At 46.4% G+C, this 18,033-nt stretch overlaps 1 non-coding gene across 1 annotated transcript; it reads right to left on the bottom strand.

Annotated features, from left to right (window-relative positions):
• Positions 1-204: 204 nt before the first annotated feature.
• Positions 205-321, bottom strand: LOC148525795 (U5 spliceosomal RNA). Its single transcript, XR_015878250.1, has one exon. It is a non-coding gene; the product is annotated as a U5 spliceosomal RNA (small nuclear RNA).
• Positions 322-18,033: the final 17,712 nt, after the last annotated feature.

Below are 18,033 nucleotides of genomic sequence, written 5' to 3'. Positions count from 1 at the left end.
GGAAGAGAGAAGACTTACTTGTCTTGGGATATCCATTTGTCCAGTTCTGGACTAAAAAGCATATGTGAACCGTAGACCCTCAACAGCCCGTTTGGATTCTACATCCGTCTGCCAAGAGAGTAAGCAGAGAACTCTGCGGGCAGAAATAGCAAAAACGGACATACGAGCACTGATCTGTCTCTCTGGAAACCCTGGTCATTTTTTAAAACCCAATAAGCTGGTGCATGAAAATATTGAGACAAAACTCAGTTTTGCTTTTCTCCACGGAAATCTTTAGTAAAAGGCGAACGATTTGTGCGTTCTAAAGAGAAGCCAAAGCATGTAAATTGCAGAATCACAGAGTTCTGCTAGTAATCGTAACTCTGCTCTGGAAGTATCCAAGCCCGTAATCAACTGGTCCACCCAGCAAATTACAGCATAGATAACCGAAGCAATAACAGGCGTAGGTCTAAATTGGGCTCCTGCTGCAGTGTAAATTGGATCGCAGTGTTGTTCCAAATCACTAGCAGAAGAGTCCTAAATTAACGTAGCACCTGGCAAAGGAAGCGTTTTCTACATGAGGAGGTGTTTCCCAATGTTCCATCATGGATGATGGAAATGGATAGCTGGAAAGGAAATTTTGGGGTGCCTTGCTTCTCGGACGTGAACCCCTTAATTTTAGGGACGCTGGTATAGAGGAGCCTTGACGACGGCCCAGCGCTTATTCATATATTTGCAAAAGTATATAAACCAATACCTCTGAATTTCTATTATCGTGTAGGATTCAAGTATTTTTGATTTATTTGCAGTGTGCTGGAGGGCAATTTTCTTTTTTCTGAGCCCCTCTACATTGTAAACTAACGGGGAGAGGGGAGACTTGTTAGATAGGGCGCATAGCGCTGCTCTAACCAGCGTTGTAGGGAGAGAGCCCGTGCTACTAAGCTCCGCCCCCCATCTTCATCCAGGCTTGCCACGCTAACCTGGCTGCCCACCACCTAACGGGGGAGCCCAGCGCTCAGACTCCTTCAATTAACAGCCGCTCGCCGCGACTGAAGGAGGAGTGAATCAGCGCTATAGTGCTGCATACAACATAGGGCGGGCAGGCCCGGAGGGGGGGGGAGGGAGGGGGGAGATGCGCAGCCATACTCACTGCGCTCCCCGGCGGCTCTCTCAACTGCAGCACACTCTGCTCTTGTGATGTTAGCGTTGTGCTGAGGCGATAAAGGAGCTGTCAGTGCTTTTTTAATAAGCCCTGTGCACTCCTTCCTGTTCTTCTAAGAACAGGACGCCAGGTACCCGCACCCCACCTTTAGAGAGGTGGCGAAGGGTACCTAGTAAATGTAAAAGATGTAGTAAAATAAATAAATCCTAAATAAAAGAAAACAATAAAATAGATGTGTTGCTGGAGCACAGCATGATGTGACCAGCTCCGTAGGCACATTTTCTAAACTGAGGGCTGATGGGGCATAGAGGGGGAGGAGCTTCACACTTCTAAATTAATTAAAGTGCCGGCTCCAGCTATCCGCGCCTCTATACCCCAGCGTAAGCACCTCCAGTGTCCCCTAGTGGATGAAAGAGAAAAGCAGGTTGTTCCCTCTGATCGGCCTTATCTAAGCAACGGTTCCCACACCGCCACAGCACCCAGCAGAGTTGCTGGACCTCTACTCAAGGGGCCCTGAGAGGGGAGGGGGTATTGATTACATGGGCCCGGGCTTGTTGGAGGGGCCCATCAGGTGCACGGTTCCGCCACCACCTCCATCCCTCCCTCTTAGTCTCTTCTCCTCTGCTTGTGGGAGGGGAGCCATCCCAATGATTGCGTCCTCCCTGGCTGAGGGGCTCACAGCACCCCCTTCATCTGCGCGTGAAGCGGTTTAGAAAATATTATTTTTTCTAAGGGGTGCATGACCACGCCTCCAGTGATTAGGCCATGCCCCACGACTGTAACGGGATCCAGGCCAGCTCTCAACGGCCCTACACATGTACATATCAGCCAGATGGATTGTGGAGCTGCAAATCGCCCATCCCGGGCCCCGAGGGTTCAGATGGTCTCCGAGGTTCAGAGGAGCACAAAACAAGGCCATGGCACCTAACTGTGAGTTATAAACTGAATGTGCCATCCGCCCAAAGCAAGTCAGAATAAAAAAAACAAAAATATAAAGTTGCTGCCCCTGTTCGGTTACCCGCATCACCAGGTTCAGGAAGTGCTGCATATAGTATTAATGATGTTGTGACATCATGACACTGCACCTGCGCCAGCCCTTCCCTGTTCTGTACCCGCTGCTGCAGCCACCTTAGAGGAGCAAGAACAGACAGCCGGGTGATTGCAAACAGAACAGACGCTCGCTGGGCACAACTTCAACAGCAGCAACACTGTCCACTCTCTATAGCCATCCTCCCCAGTCCCACTCATGAGGTAGCCACCGCACTCAGTGTGACACTGACAGACAGCAGCCTGCACCATAGACTGTGTGGTGTGGTAAGTGGGAGAGTGTATATTTACTTTATTTAAAAGCTGTTGAGACAAATTTTCTCTATATATTGGCACACGCAGAGATAAGGGTTATAGTGGGCCAGAACGGGGCAGAACTTCATTCCATCAGTACTAATTGGAGGCAGAACCAGTTTCGCCTCTGTCCGCCCACCTTCCCCAGGCCTCATAAACTGGCAGCTGTGGGCTACGAGCCTGCAGCTGTCACTCTGAAGTAGCTCTGCGCTGCATCACTACTATTGGCTAAGCCTGCCCGGCTTGCCTGCCCACCTTATACGGCCAGCCCGCCAACCTCCCTGAAGGCTGGACACACTGCTGGACACACACGTCCGCACCTGATGTGATTGAGAGCCTCAGAGTAAGTAAAGGCAGCCACAGCTGTTTGTTTTGTTTTAAAGTCACTGACTCTGTCTGAGGCTCGGCGGCTAGCTTCTCATGACTGCCGCCTGCCCCACTGTGTGCCATTCACCAGTGCTGCCCATATGGGACATGGCCATATATAAAATGAACAATAAATGTGACGGGTGGGCGGCGCTACAATTCTATGATTGATTCGGCCTGTGCCTGTCCCGCCTCCTCCAGTCTCTCCCTCTGCGTTAAGAGTGGAGCCCATGCAGACGCTGCTGAGGCCAGCACACTGAGCCCTGCTGCATGTGAGCACTGAGTTAGCAGATCAGGATAGGCTTTATTTTCTTCTGAATTCAAACAAAGCTGTTCTGTCCGCATGGTAACTGCCTGGTTGAGCTGGTAATGGTATGAAATGAAATTCTCTCTGCAGCAGTAGTGCTGCTGCTAGCCTGCTACACTGGAAGCTTAGGAAGTTTTTATATTTTATAAAATACCTCTGTGTTCTCCCACTGCCCCTCCCTCCCCACTGTGTGTGTTCACCCTGTCTGCTCCCACTGACCTCCCCCTCCCCACTGTGTGTGTTCACCCTGCCTGCTCCCACTGCCCCTCCCTCCCCACTGTGTGTGTTCATCCTGCCTGCTCCCACTGCCCCTCCCTCCCCACTGTGTGTGTTCACCCTGCCTGCTCCCACTGACCTCCCTCTCCCCACTGTGTGTTCACCCTGCCTGCTCCCACTGACCTCCCTCTCCCCACTGTGTGTGTTCACCCTGTCTGCTCTCACTGACCTCCCCCTCTGCACTGTGTGTTCACCCTGTCTGCTCTCACTGACCTCCCCCTCCCCACTGTATGTGTTAACCCTGTCTGCTTCCACTGCCCCTCCCTCCTCACCACTGTGTGTTCATCCTGCTCTCCCTGACCCCCTCCCCACTGTGCAAGTACACTCTGCTCCCACTGATCCCCCACCCACCCCCTCCCCACTTTGTTTGATTACCCTGCACTACTGCTGTGGGCATTATGTGTAAGGGGAACCACTGCTGTGGGCATTGTATAAGGGGCACTACTGTGTGTCATAACATGAATAAGGGACACTACTATGTGGTGTAATGTGAATCAGGGGCACTATGTGAATAAGATTGTGCTACTGTGTGGCATAATTTGAATTGGGGATACTATTGTATGACCACACCACTTTCCTTTGAGTCCACGTCCATTTTTTGAGGCCACACCTCTTTTGCGAAACGCACCTATAGCGCGTATTGAAAAAGCACCGAGGGCGGGGGTGAGTGAGTTCCACCACGTCTCTAGGACCACTTTAAGCACTGCCCAGAGATCTATATATGTACCGAGCCCCAAGATTTCTGTTGCCGACCCTGCCTTTGATAGTAACTTCAACATTTATCTTCTCCTTTTCATTTTCCTAAAATGTTGCTGGCAGTAAGGAGATGGATAAATAGTTCAATATTAAGTAACAAAAAAGTGTTTCTAGAATAGCTAGCATAAGGTAAAGGCAGCTTTTTATGCACTGGTGTAGTAGAAATCATCAATACACGGAAGTGACAGGCCTGCTTTATTAATAAATACAATGTTTACTGAAGAAGTAATATTCTTACAGAAGATTTACAATATCTGCTTGCCTCAAGCTTTCTTTTATTTTTAGTAAACAACTGAATTAGTCTGCAACAATAACCACTTAGACTTACAGTAGGAAAACCTCAAGGCTCCTGATTGCCTAAGGGACCCCAGAGAAATGCGTGATTTCTCCAACCTCTGGAGAAAGTTAACGAGCTCTCAGCAGGATTGAAGCCGAAACAAACATTTCTGTGAAATGTCAGCCAATGAAACACGATAGTGTCATAGAATATTTTCTGCAGTGATTTCAGTAAAGACGATATTACATAAGGGGTATTTTCTTGGCAACATGAAGTTTTGAAATTTTTGGCATTTTTTTTTATATATCAAACATTTGCATGTACAGTATAAGTATTGTCTCAGAAAATGATTGTCAAAAAAAAAACCACGAAGAAATAAAACACTACTTTCCAAAACAATCACATACAGAATAAAGTAAGGGTTTGTTCATATGCATTCCAGACTGCAATGAGCTAATTGCCAAGAGAGTAAAACAGTGGGGGCAAACTTGATCTTTTATTTTTTCGGACACCTAGTTTAAAAGGGGGCTGCTAATTAAACTGGCAAGTAACTATCTATTTACATTATGAAATTAGAACAGTAGCATTAAGCATTCAGCCAGCTCAAGCAGCAGTTTAACCTATGACTAGATCGTCAAGCTGGTATTGATTCCTAATAGTCGCTAGTCGCTATTTAGCGCTGCAAGTGGCTTAAGAAAGAATTGTTTTCCAGTCCAATCGTGTGGTTCCAAAGCACAAAAAGTTATTTATGTATAAAGGGGTAACACGATGTAAGATTTAACAATTAGAGTAAAAAGCAATAATAAAGTACAAGCCAATACATATGCATGCGCACTGGTCCCAGTATACAGTCATCAATCCAGACGTCTGTGGTCGCAAGAAGATGTGTGTACACTGAGGTCAGAGCCTATATACCTTACAGGTTTTAGAGTTAACAAAGGGACAAATTGATAGGTTCTCATTGGTTCTTGCTTCTGGATAATCTGGTCATTGGTTAGTTCATACGGTGTCATCAGGGGCATGGCTCAGTTCTCCAACTGTCTCTTTGTGTAGCTTAGCTTCCCGCTGAATAACTGGTTAATACTGGCTACAACACTACATGCATGTTATAACATTTCTATCCAATAACTCCATATCACCCATAACTAGCGGACACATGATGCGACTTCTTTGCCGATAGATACGGATGTCTGCAATTAAACAGGGATTTAGTATGATACCAAACATGACATGTGCACTATATTCTAAACCTTAGATCTCGTTTAAGTACATATTACATCATAATTATTAGCTAAAAATACCTTTAATAACACTGGTTATTAATTATAATGTGTGGGAACCATCTTGCACATATGCGTCCGCATATGTGCGTCTGTGTGTTGAAATAGCAAATATGTGTTGGTATGTATGTGACTATATACAAATGAGCGTCCATGTGTAAGTATATGCATACGCATATGAGCGTCTGTGTATATATGTATATATACATTTATATGTGTGTGCGTTATGTGCATCAGTGTATGTGTGTTGTGAATGCGCAGTTTAGCACATCGGATTGCGCGACGCAAAGTAACGTCCTCGTAACAAGTCATTCGACCATAGAGGACTATGGCCCTCATTCAGAGCCGTACGCTCTGAGCAGAGCGCACGCTCTGAATGAGGGCCGCCCTCCATAAAAATGGAGCGTCCTCCTGGACGCTCGTATAGCTGTGGGTCACCACCCACAGCCTATACGAGCGTGCAGTTTGATGGTCGTGACCATCGCGACCATCTAAACTGCGTACAAAAGCCTGTGGTTGAGTTTTTCAACCACAAGGCTCGGAGTGATTTTGGCTCTATCAGAGCCAAAATCTCTCCCACTGTCATCACTCGTGATGTCAGTGGGCCGGCTTTTGACGGGAGGCGTTCCCTTGGGAACGCCCCCATCAGGGAGGCACGCCCCCGGCATGCCCACCAAAGGGGGCGTGCTGTCAATCAACATCGACAGCACGCCCCCTTTGAAGAGACACTACGAGCGAAGGAAAAACCTTCGCTCGTCGCGTCTGGCACATGCGCACGACGGAGCTCCCTCCGTCGTGCGCATGCTCAGTGCAGAACATCGACCCACTTGCGAGCGGACAGCCGCTTGTGAGTGGGTCTAAATCAGGCCCAATATCGTCAGATAATAATTGTGCAATGATCATAACCAATTATTTGACTTTGACACTGGAGAGAGGACATCATCAACCAGTAATGCTACATAGACTGTTTGAATGCATTGGGTATGTCTCTGTTTGCAGGAACTTGTGAATGTCTTCTCTTTGAACCTTTTTACCCTTAAGAGCAAGTGTGCCTCACCATGCAGACAGAAGGCCCCAAGACTACTAGCACCCCATGCCAGAAATTTTGGAGCCCCCCCCCAAACCAGCTATAGCCATAATTAATGCTTTTCTTTTTTTAATAATAATTATTATTATTAATGTTATTATTAATAAAAACACACATATATTGTCCCACACAGGGAAAAAATACACACACATTGTCACCAACAGGAAAAACACTCACACACATTGGTTCTAAAAGGAAAAAAAACACATTGGCCCACACATGAAAAAATAAAACCCATTGGTCCCCAGAGGAAAAAAACAAAAACATTGGCCTCCACAGGAAAAAAATAAAATGCATTGGACCCCACAAGAAATAAATAAATCACACATTAATTACCCCAGCCCTTCAGAGAAGTCTGACCTGTCCATAGCAGAGAGAAGAGTGATGGCTGCAGCTAGCTGGGGGCATGTAGCCCTGTAGGAGGTGATGGTTGCGGTTGGAGAAGCAGTGGAGCAAGTGGTTAGTCTCCAGTGGTGGCAGGTACCTCCACACCTTGGCCAGGTACAGGACCCTGCAGGGTTGCTCCACCTTGACTCCGCTGTTGCCACTCTGGAACGGTCTCTGGGGCTGCACAGACTCACAGGTAACAATCTCCAGGTAGCTATTGAGGGGCAGCTGGGGCCTGTTGCTGTCACTGTCAGGGAGGACAGGTAGCAGAAGGGGGCAGCTGCTCACTGCAGCACCAGGTGGCTTCTCGGGACTCAAGGCACATGGTGGGAGTGGTTAGCGGTTTAATTGTGATGCTGTACTGTTTGCTCGGGGGAGACTGTCTACTGGGAAAACACTGCACTGCCCAGGATGCACTGCATTGCATTCCCTATGTAGTGGCACCCCCGTTGTTCCCACTGTAATGGCCCTCGAGCTAGCCCAGCATGCAGATATATGCCCCGTGGTTGCTAAGAGCTAGTTACTCTTGTCCTTAGCTGAGCATGGGATCAGAGCCGTAACTAGACTTTTTGGTGCCCCCCCCATTTTTTAAATAGGGACATAAGATAGTGCACCTGAAAAAGGGCCATGGTCTCATGGGGAAGGGCCAGGGAAGAGATAGGGGAGGCCAGGAGCTGCTGGGGGTAAAAGAAGTGGAAGCTACAAGTGAGAATGATAATAAACAGAAAAATTGATAGGCCCAAACAGCGCCCCCTCCCCTGCGGTGCCCTGTGCCATGGCACTGGTCACACTACCCTAGTTATGGCCCTGCTTGGGATTCCAGGAAAAAAATAAAAACTTACCAGTTACTAAGCACCAGTCTAGTGTATATTTCCTTGTGATCACAGGGCCTGATTCAACAGTGGACGTAGTGGCAATTACTGTTGCAGAATGAGCAATTATTTGTCAGCGAACGTGCGTATAAGCTGCACTGCGCGCGCATGATCACAATGCAATTACATTCAGAGGAATCCTTTGCAAAGTGAGTGTCATGGTGTCAGCGTTTCGGGGTGGTGACTGGGGTGGTTGTAAAAATGCAGGCGTGTCTGTCCGTTTAAACGCTATTTCATGGGCGTGCACAAAGTAGCCACTGCAGTTGCATACGCAGCATGACAGCTCTCCGCATTTGAGGAGACTTGTTGTAAATATTGCGTGACTTCCCGATGTATGTCAGTGGTACCGATGCAGAAGAGCAACATTGGATGGATATGAGAAGGCAGCAGTGGGCGTCATTATGTCAGCTGTGTTTTGGCAAGCCTTAGCATATTTTAGCTACTGCGATCCATAGGCGATTACAGTTGCAAATGCATTTGGGTCCGCTGCTGAATCCGGCCCACAGATAATATATCCACTACACTACAGAAAATAAGAAGAATACAATACAATACAAACAAATGTACATGACAAAAGAAAACGTGATGTCAATCTTCGTGTTATTTATTTACTTTCCTAGTATTTTTATTGGTACATTGCACCACCTTCTGGAAGCTACTATGTACTCCATCAGGTTTTGGTTTTGTCCTCATGTTTTTTATTTTTGGATCTGTATAATTTGGGCCTGTTTTTGTTTCTATAATATTATTAACCTCAATAACATTAATTTCCAGTAATTTCCAGTCACTTTTGACCACCTCCCAGCTCACAATATTGTTTTCATCCAGTTTATGCTAAAAGGCTGCACCGAGCTAGCTGGCTGATTAAGCTAAGCGACAGCAGTGGGCAGCACAAACACATGGCAGTTTAACTTCCAACATGGCACATCTAGGAAACAGAGTGGCACTGCAGAGGCAGAGAGGATGGCAGTTTAATATACTATTCTACCCCCATATTAGAAACCAAGAATGTTTTCATTAATCAAGAACTAGATCAGAGATCTGAGGGAGATGGAATATGTATGTAGTGGGAGGCAGGGAAAGGAAGGAAGAATTGATTTGTTTGTATATTTAATTAAATTTTTTGATTCCGAAGCAAATTTATGAGGGAGGAGGGTAGCGGTTTACAGAGAAAATTTTCCCATTCACATCAGTCCCTGCCCCAGTGGAGCTACTTGGTGGTTCAGATTTAATTTTTGTTTTTAATTAAAGGGGTATGCAGGAGATGCTGTCTGTGGCCATAAAATTTTTTGGACATTTTCAGTATTTAGCAAACACATGTCTAAGATTGCAGCAGCTGTGGTAGTTCAACTTCCAACAGGGCACATCTAGGAAACAACTTCCAACAGGGCACATCTAGGAAACAGAGTGGCACTGCAGTGACAGACAGGATGACAGTTTAATAAACTATAAAAATGTCTTCTATGCAAAAAGACAGTCACCAATGCCCCAAACAGCGCATAATTCAAAGGAAAGAGGTGCAAGATGGAATTGTCCTTGGGCCCTTCCACCCACCCTTATGTTGTATAATAAACAGGACATTTTAACAAACCAATCACTTCAGCAACAGGGTCTGCCACTTTTGGCTAAAGTGATTGGTTTGTTTGGACCCCCACAAAACAAGTTACCAATGGGCAGTTGATATTGCTGACAATGATCTTTACATACAAACACACTCAATGGAGGCAAGATGTCATCACCATGATCACCCTCACCCTCATCAGTGTGTACTGTACATCATCTTCACACAGTATGAATTTGTAACCTCTGGAATCCCACATTACAGGTGCCTCTGGACTTTGGGCCTGATTCAGCAATGATTGCTATTGCGATCACAGCTGTGATTACACACACAGTTCTGCTGCAAAAATAGCCAACATAGAGAAGCCCACTAGTGCTATGTCACATCTGTAGGACTTCACAGACCTGCATGTACATTGGTACCTTTGAGTAACATCGGCCCCTCACGCACAATTACAGCAGCCCTGGCCTGTCTTAGATATTCTCGTCGCATGCAGTGAGTACTCAAGCTGCGTATGCCGTCTCAGTGGCTAATTTATGCACACCCAAGTAATGGCGTTCAAACAACCTGTGTTTCTCCAACCACTCCCACGTCACCACCCTCAAACACTGACGTCTCATCACTCACTCTGGGGTGGCTTTCTTTCTTTCTGCGTGATCACAGAGCAATTGTAATGCTATCTCACACACACGCACTGCAATGCATACGCATGCGCAGTATGCACCATTGACCAATATGAGTTATGTGATCCATGTTGAATTAGGCCCTTTAACGTAATTGCAGGTATAGATCTTCTTCGTGGAATTTGTAGTTCATATTGATGAACATCATCTTTTCCAAATTTTTCTAGGAAGTAGCCTCCTACGCCGATCACTTACAAGGTTTCCGGCTGTGCTGAAAACTCTTTGAGTACACATTGGAGGGATGTAGCTTAAGTAAAGCAAAGCCAGTTAGTACAAGAGCCTCTAAATTTCCTTTTTTTCCTGCCAGTATACAAATGGACTGTCTGACATGCCATTAGAAGCCATCATCAAAATAATCCTCAACCATTCTTTGAATGGTGAACATAAGAGATGGAGTCTTGGTAGAGGCGTTCCTAATTATAGGCAATTTTTTTAGGCTCGATCAGATGTCAAAATGTTGTGTTGACTTATCTACGTCACCCGCTGGTCTCTTAGGAAAGCTGAGTTTTTTTCTGGCAGCCGCAGTTGCTGGAGAAACTGAGGGAGGAAACTTTGCCGTGTCAAGTTCCGCTTGAGCTGACAACTTGCTCGCCAATAGCTCTTTGCATCTCTTCAGATCTGTGTCCATTGAAAAGAAAGACATAACATAACAGTTGCCAAAAAGTATTGATCCAATTTTAAGATGCTGACAACCCTTGGATCCTGGCAAAGCGAATAAAGGACTTGATCTACAAGTCCGACATACTTAGCAGATCGCTTACATTCAGTTTCTTAAGCTGCTTTTCCAAAAGTGTAATTAGGGGATTCACCTGACTCAAGCTGGCAGTGTCTGAACTCACTTCACAGGTGACAACTTCGAAGGGTTTCAGCACCTTGCACAACACAAAGTATTCTCCACCAGGGGCAAACGCAGGATTTTTAAAGGGGAATTTTATATATATACATATATACACCCTGACATATATATATATACACACATAAGCAGTACACACACTTGCATATATATCTATATATTTACACACACACACACATAAGCACACACACATGTCACACATACATTACACACACTTACCATGCTGCAGGTTGGAGATGGAGATGGGACCAGGCTCCATGTCAATAAGCCCCACCCCCTCACAGCAAAATGCCACGATTCGCAAGTCAATTGGGAGGGGTCGGAGCCAAAATATGCAATTCTAATTCTATTGCATCATATTGGCTCCGCCTCCTCCCCATTGGCCCGCGGCATTTTGGCACGAGGGGGCTGGGCTTAATAACATGGTGGTGCTTGCTCTCACCTCTGTCAGGGGGGGTTTATGGGTAGAAAAAAGAGGGGGTTTAACCCCTATTGTTCCTCAGGGTATCACCACTTAATACACAGTTACTTTTCACATCACCTTTTATGTTTGTTTTTTATTCATGTCATTTTTTCACATATATTTTAACCCCTTTTTCAACACTTATTAACTACTCACACACATCTATACTTTACACTGCACTGTCACTATTTTTCCATTTTTCATGTGATGCCCTGGGGGGTCCTGGGCTGGACTTTTTTTTGGCGTGCTCTGCACCCCGGACATGAACCCCTTAGTGTTAAAGACTGCTAGTGACAGAGAAGCCGTGATGTGGCTTAGCAGCCTCCCATGTATTGCTAATGCATGCAACTAATATCTCTGAATTTCTATTACCATATAGTCTTTATATATTGTTGCAAGTATAATTCAGTGTGCTGAGGAACAATAGGGGGTTAAACCCCCCTCTTTTTTGTACTTGGTATGACCCTTCCCTTTCATGCACCTGAAAAGTACTGCTAGATTGATTGAGCAGCTGCCATTTTTTGTTTGGGGTTTATGAGTACTCAGGAGCCAAACTACCTAAAGGCCAATTGTATTCTCTTTCCGTTCCAGAGGACAAGGTGATGAGAGATAACTTCAAGTACAGATTGGCAAAGATTTATCCATCCCTCTAAGTCACCGGTGGGTTCTAGCTTCTTCTTCATGGAGAAGAAAGATGGGTCTCTCCATCCATGTATTGATTATAGAAGTCTGAAAAACATCACCATTAAGAACTCCTACCCACTACCTCTCATCTCGGTACTCTTCAACCAGCTGTGCCAGGCTAACATTTTTTCAAAGATCGACCTACGAGGAGCATGCAACCTCATCCGTATTAGGAGTGGGGACGAGTGGAAGATGGCCTTCAGTACTCACTTGGGACATTACGAGTACCTGGTCATGCCATTCGGCCTATCCAACGCTCCGGCGCTCTTCCAGGCTCTCATCAACAACGTCCTCCGTGAATTTCTGGGGAAATTTGTTGTCGTGTATCTGGATGACATACTCAATCTTTTCCCAGTCGCTGGACCAACATCATCAGCATGTACGCCTAGTTCTACAGAAACTACGAGAGAATCACCTCTACGCTAAGCTAGAGAAATGTGATTTTGATGACATATCCTAGGAAAGAAATCTGGTTGACATCTCTTCCCAGGGATTCTCCATGGATCCGAGTAAGGTTGAAGATATACTAAAATGGGTCCAGCCGACTTCCCTCAATGCAGTCTAGCGCTTCCTTGGTTTTTCTAACTATTATGGCAGGTTTATTAGGTCTTTCTCCACCATCATTGCACCCATTGTTGAATTGACCAAAAAAAGGAGCAGACACCTCTAATTGGTCATCCAAATCGGTCTAGGCCTTTGTAGCCCTTAAGGTCGCATTTACACAGGGTCCAGTGCTTCGGCACCCCGATCCGGATCTTCCATTCGTTCTAGAAGTGGATGCCTCTGAAGTAGGAGCTAGAGCCATTCTGTCTCAGAAGGATCTTGCTGATAATAAATTGCACCCCTGTGCCTTTTTTTGTTGTAAGTTCACCTCGGCAGAATGCAACTATGATGTGGGGAATCGGGAGATGCTTGTGATTTTAAATGGGCTTTTGAGGACTGGAGACACTGGTTAGGAGGGGCCAAACACCGGATCAAGGTTCTTACCAACCACAAGAACTTGTCTTACATTCAGTCTGCAAAGAGGTTGAACTCTCGGCAAGCACGCTGGCCATTGTTTTTCACCCAGTTCAACTTCCTCATCTCTTTCCATCCTGGTTTGAAAAACATCAAGGCTGACGCTCTCTCCAGAGCGTAAGCCTTGCAGCAGATCTCCAGTGCAGCAGATCTCCTGTGCAGCAGATCTCCAGTTCAGATGAACCATTTATTCCAGACTCCTTCTTCCACACGAAATTTGGCTGAACTCATTCAGGCCTGTCAGTCAGAGTCACCTCCAGATAAGCCTTCTGGTCTTCTTTTTGTTCCAGAACCAGAAAAATTCAGGAGAACAGTCTTACTGGATTTTCATGCTCGTTGAGCTTTTGGTCAACCAGGCATCAGTAAGACCTTAGAGTTGCTCTCCCACTCAGTCTCGTGGCCTTCCTTGACCAAAGATGTGTGTGAGTTTTTCCTGGCTTGTGAGGTCTGTGCCCGAAATAAGACACCTTGGACAGCTCCTTCAGATATGTTACTTCCTCTCTCCATACCTAGGAGACCCTGGACTCACATCACCATGGATTTTATCATTGATATTGGAGTATCTGCTCGATGTTCTGTGATCTGGACTGTAGTGGACAGTTTTGGCAAAATGGCGTCCTTCATACCTTTGCCTAAGCTACCCTCTGCCAAAGAACTCTCCAGGATGTTCCTCCAACATATTTTTCACTTGCGTGGCTTACTGATGGATATTGTGTGGGATTGAGGAATGCAATTTGTGGCACAGTTCTGGAGAGCCTTCGGTGCTTCCTTGGGCATTGACCTCAGCCTTTCTTCAGGGTACTACCCCCAATCTAATGGGCAAACTGAGTGTGTTAACCAGTGTCTGGAGCAATATTTATGCTGTTACGTCTCCAAGTGTCATAAGGAATGGGTGTCCCACCTACTGCTTGCTGAGTTCGCTTTTAACAACTTGTGCCATTCAGCATCTTCAGTGTCTCCATTCTTCGGTGTCACGTGCCAACATCCCAGAGCAAATTCTTTCGACTCCAGTTCATCAGTTTCACCTTCTGTCTCTTGGCTCTGTCGTATTTGGAGCAAGGTTCATCAAAGCCTTCGCATGGTCTCTTTCTGCTCCAAAAGATCTGCTGACAGACATCGGGGGTCGTGTATATTTAAGAAGGGCGATTTGGTTTGGCTCTCCACAAACAACATTAAGCTTTGCCAGCCTATTCAGAAGTTGGGTCTGAGGTTCATTGGCCCGTTTCGCATCATTTTTCAGGTGAATGGTAGCTTTCAAGCTTCAATTACCCAAGTCTCTCCGTATCAACAATGCCTTCCACTGTTCCTTGTTCAAACCAGTCTTCAGTTCAGTCAAGTTTAAGCCCAAGTTTCCATCCAGGTCTGCTTTAGTTGTGGTCCCTGGTCAATGTGAATGTGGTGGAAAAGATCTTGGACTCTAAGATTTCCAGGGGTAGTATGCATTTCTTGGTCCACTGGAAGGGCTATGGTCTCAGGAGTGCTTCTGGGTTCCTGAAAGTGCTCTACATGCTCCCAGGCTGAAGAGTATTTTCTTTTGAGATTTTCTGGAGAAACTGGGTTCTGGGGGGTTCTTCAACCTCGCATAAAGGGGGGGTACTGTTACAAATCACGGTCATGACTTGTCTCCCTCTAGCAGTTTACCTTCTCATGATGCCGTTGTTCCAGTTCCCTCAGATGCTAGGTGATCTGCACGCCACAGGAGGTCACGTGTTATCCACAGCATGGAGTGATTGGTTCCTCTCCTATTTGTGCATGCTGGCCTTTTGCCACCTCACTGACTATAGCGTTCCTGTACGTTCTCTCGGCTCAGCTGCATGGTCAGCATTCTGTATCTTGTGGTATCGTATTCTGGTTCTCCAGCTGAATTGCCTTGCCACTGGCTCCCAAGCCTCTCTGTCAGCTCCCTAGCTGCACCAACAGCTTCCATGCTGCCACCGGCTCCCAAGCCTCTCTGTCAGCTCCATAGCTGCAACAGCAGCTTGAGTGCTGCCTTCGGCTCTCAAAGCCGCATTGCAAGTACACAAACTTGTGTACCGGCTCCCTAGTAGCGCCATTGGCTCTGAAAGCCACATCTAAAGTACACCAACTTGTGTCCTGGCTCTCAAGCTGCACCATCGGCTCTCAAACGCGCATCTCAAGTACACCCACTTGTGTACCGGCTTCTTAGCCACACCATTGGCTCTCCAAGCCATATCTCAAATACACCAACTTCTGTTACCAGCTCAAAGCAGCACCATCAGCTCCTCAGCCACACTATCAGCTCTCAAAGCCGCACCATCAACTCACTTCTGCTATCCTCTTCTGCCACACCACTGGTTCCAAAGCCGCATCATCGTTTCTCATAGCCATACACCACTTGTACACAATTCCTGCTTCTGGCTCTTGCCACATCATCAGCTTTTAAGCCACATCATCAGCTCTCAAAGCGCACCACTTGTACCCAAACTTCTGCTCCCAGCTGCACCATCAACTTCCAAGTCACTTCATCAGCTCATGAGCCGCATTATTGGCTCCCAAGCCAAAACACTGACTGTACCTATTCCTGCTCTTCCTCTCACCATTGGATCCCATAGTACATTCGTGTGAACCACTACTACCCCGAGTATTAAGACCAGGCGGATACCTAGGTACACCAGATTTATAGATTTAGATTTATAGGTCTAAGGGAACAACGGGTGGCTGTTAGTGGTTGAAGACCTTGCAAGCCTGAGTTCTAGGGGTTCACATGGAGTGAGCTTTGGGATTCATAACACCTGGCTTATTACCCCATTGATAAAACTGATTCCTACAGAGTTGGTAATACTTTTTAATGTCGTCAAAGAGCAAGGCATTAAGGGCAGACCTAGTCTAAATCAGATCAGATAGGATCTGAGGGGAAGACTTATGTATTTTTTCCAATAGTCTCAGCTGCTAGAGCAGGGAAAGTTTCCTACTCGTTTTCACACGCTTAAGCATTGAACCCAGGTGGATAAGTTCCCTCCGTAAAACATATTTATGAGCCTCCCATACTGTGCCCCCGGACACCTCGGGTGTCTCATTAGAGGAAAAGGAATCATTAATTGCCTCAACCAATTGAGACTTACAGCGTGGATCATCCAGAATTTAATTAAGATGACACACGCATTGCTTTGAATAGGGGCATGAGGTCTCAAGGGTCTGGGAAATGGGGGCGTGGTCCGACCATGGTAGTGAACTGAATCAAATGTAGAAATCTATGTGGAAGCAAAAAATAATGTTGTCTGGAGTAAAACGTGTAGGCCCTGTCCCCCGGATGTTGAAGTCACCAAGTGTCAACCAACTGGTGGCCATGGAGAGTGCGTCCAACCTTGCGATGGGAAGCCAGCAAGAGTCTAGCAGGTGTTCCTAAAACATCTACTTCTGGCTGGAGAGACCAATTCAGATCACCACCAATAACTGGAATGTCTACGACCAGCGGGGCAATCCGATCTAATACGGTTGAGAGAAAAGCTGGCTGATTCTGGTTGTGGACATAAAGATTGATAAATGTATAAAGTTGACCATATAATGTGCACTTAACCAAGAGTGTCCTGCTCTCCTCCAAAGCTACTGGGGTCACATTTTGAAATGGGAGGCACTTAGATAGCAGAATGCCAACTCCTAGGGATTTGCCCTTAGTGTTGTTATTAGGGCAGGATTAAGGCTTGTGTGGGCCCCATCAATAATATTACCATGGCCTCATGCTTCGACTACTATGCCCCTTACCTTGTCTCTGGTCTCTCCACTGACCAGCAAGGTCGCAGCATACTACTTCATGTCCACAACACTGCTGGGAACTGATTGCCGGCAGAGTAGCGGACATGATCTAGTATACTGCCAGGGGCAAAAGCAGGATTTTGAGTAGGGTGTGAAAGAGAGAAGGAGGGAGAGATGAAGAGGGAGACAGAAAGATAGAGGGGGGAGGAAGAGAGAGAGGGAGGTAGTGAGATATAGGCCCCCATTTATTAAAGATTGCAATGCGATCCGGGAATGACATTACCGCCCATGATCGCATTGCAATATGCAATCATAGCGCCCGGATGTATTATCCGGCACATGCAGGGACACGGGTTCCAAAAGGAGCCCATCCCTGCGATGTGCCCGGAGAGCTATGGGGGCTGCTGCGCATGTACAGTCATGCTGACTGCACATGCACAGCCGCGTAGTGTAGATCATAGGCAGGGGCCAATAATGTTGGTAAATTTGTCAGCATCGCATCCCCCATAGAGACCTATGGGGGATGTGGCTGTCTGCGGGAATGGAAGGATCGCAGCAGGTATCGGAGACACCTGGTGTGTTCCCTCCTTAATACATCCAGGGGAAACTTAAAATTTGTGGTTAACCTCCAAAAACTAGTGTCTTCTGTGATTAAACCTCAAATATATAATTATAAATGAACCCCATACATAGGAAGGGAGGACAGCAAAATAGAGGGAGAGAGAGAAAACAAGAGAGGGAGGGGGAGAGAGAGAGAGGGAACAGAGAAAGGGAGATAGAGAGAAGTCATGAAGGAGAGAGAGAGACAGATGGGGGATAAAAAAGGCAGGGGCATAAAGGATAGGTGGAAAGAGAGAAAGGGAGAGAGATAAGGGAGGGAGAGAGGAAGGGAAGGAAGAGAGAAAGGGAGAGAAAGAGAGGGAGGGGGGAGGGAGAGAGGGGGAGATAGAGAGAGAGAGGAAGGGACA

Source organism: Taudactylus pleione, unplaced genomic scaffold (genome assembly GCF_031769625.1).
Source record: "Taudactylus pleione unplaced genomic scaffold, aTauple2 ptg000100l, whole genome shotgun sequence".
Classification (NCBI taxonomy): domain Eukaryota; kingdom Metazoa; phylum Chordata; class Amphibia; order Anura; family Myobatrachidae; genus Taudactylus; species Taudactylus pleione.
Note: the sequence above shows the minus strand (reverse complement) of the source record. Positions and strands in the feature narration are given on the sequence as shown.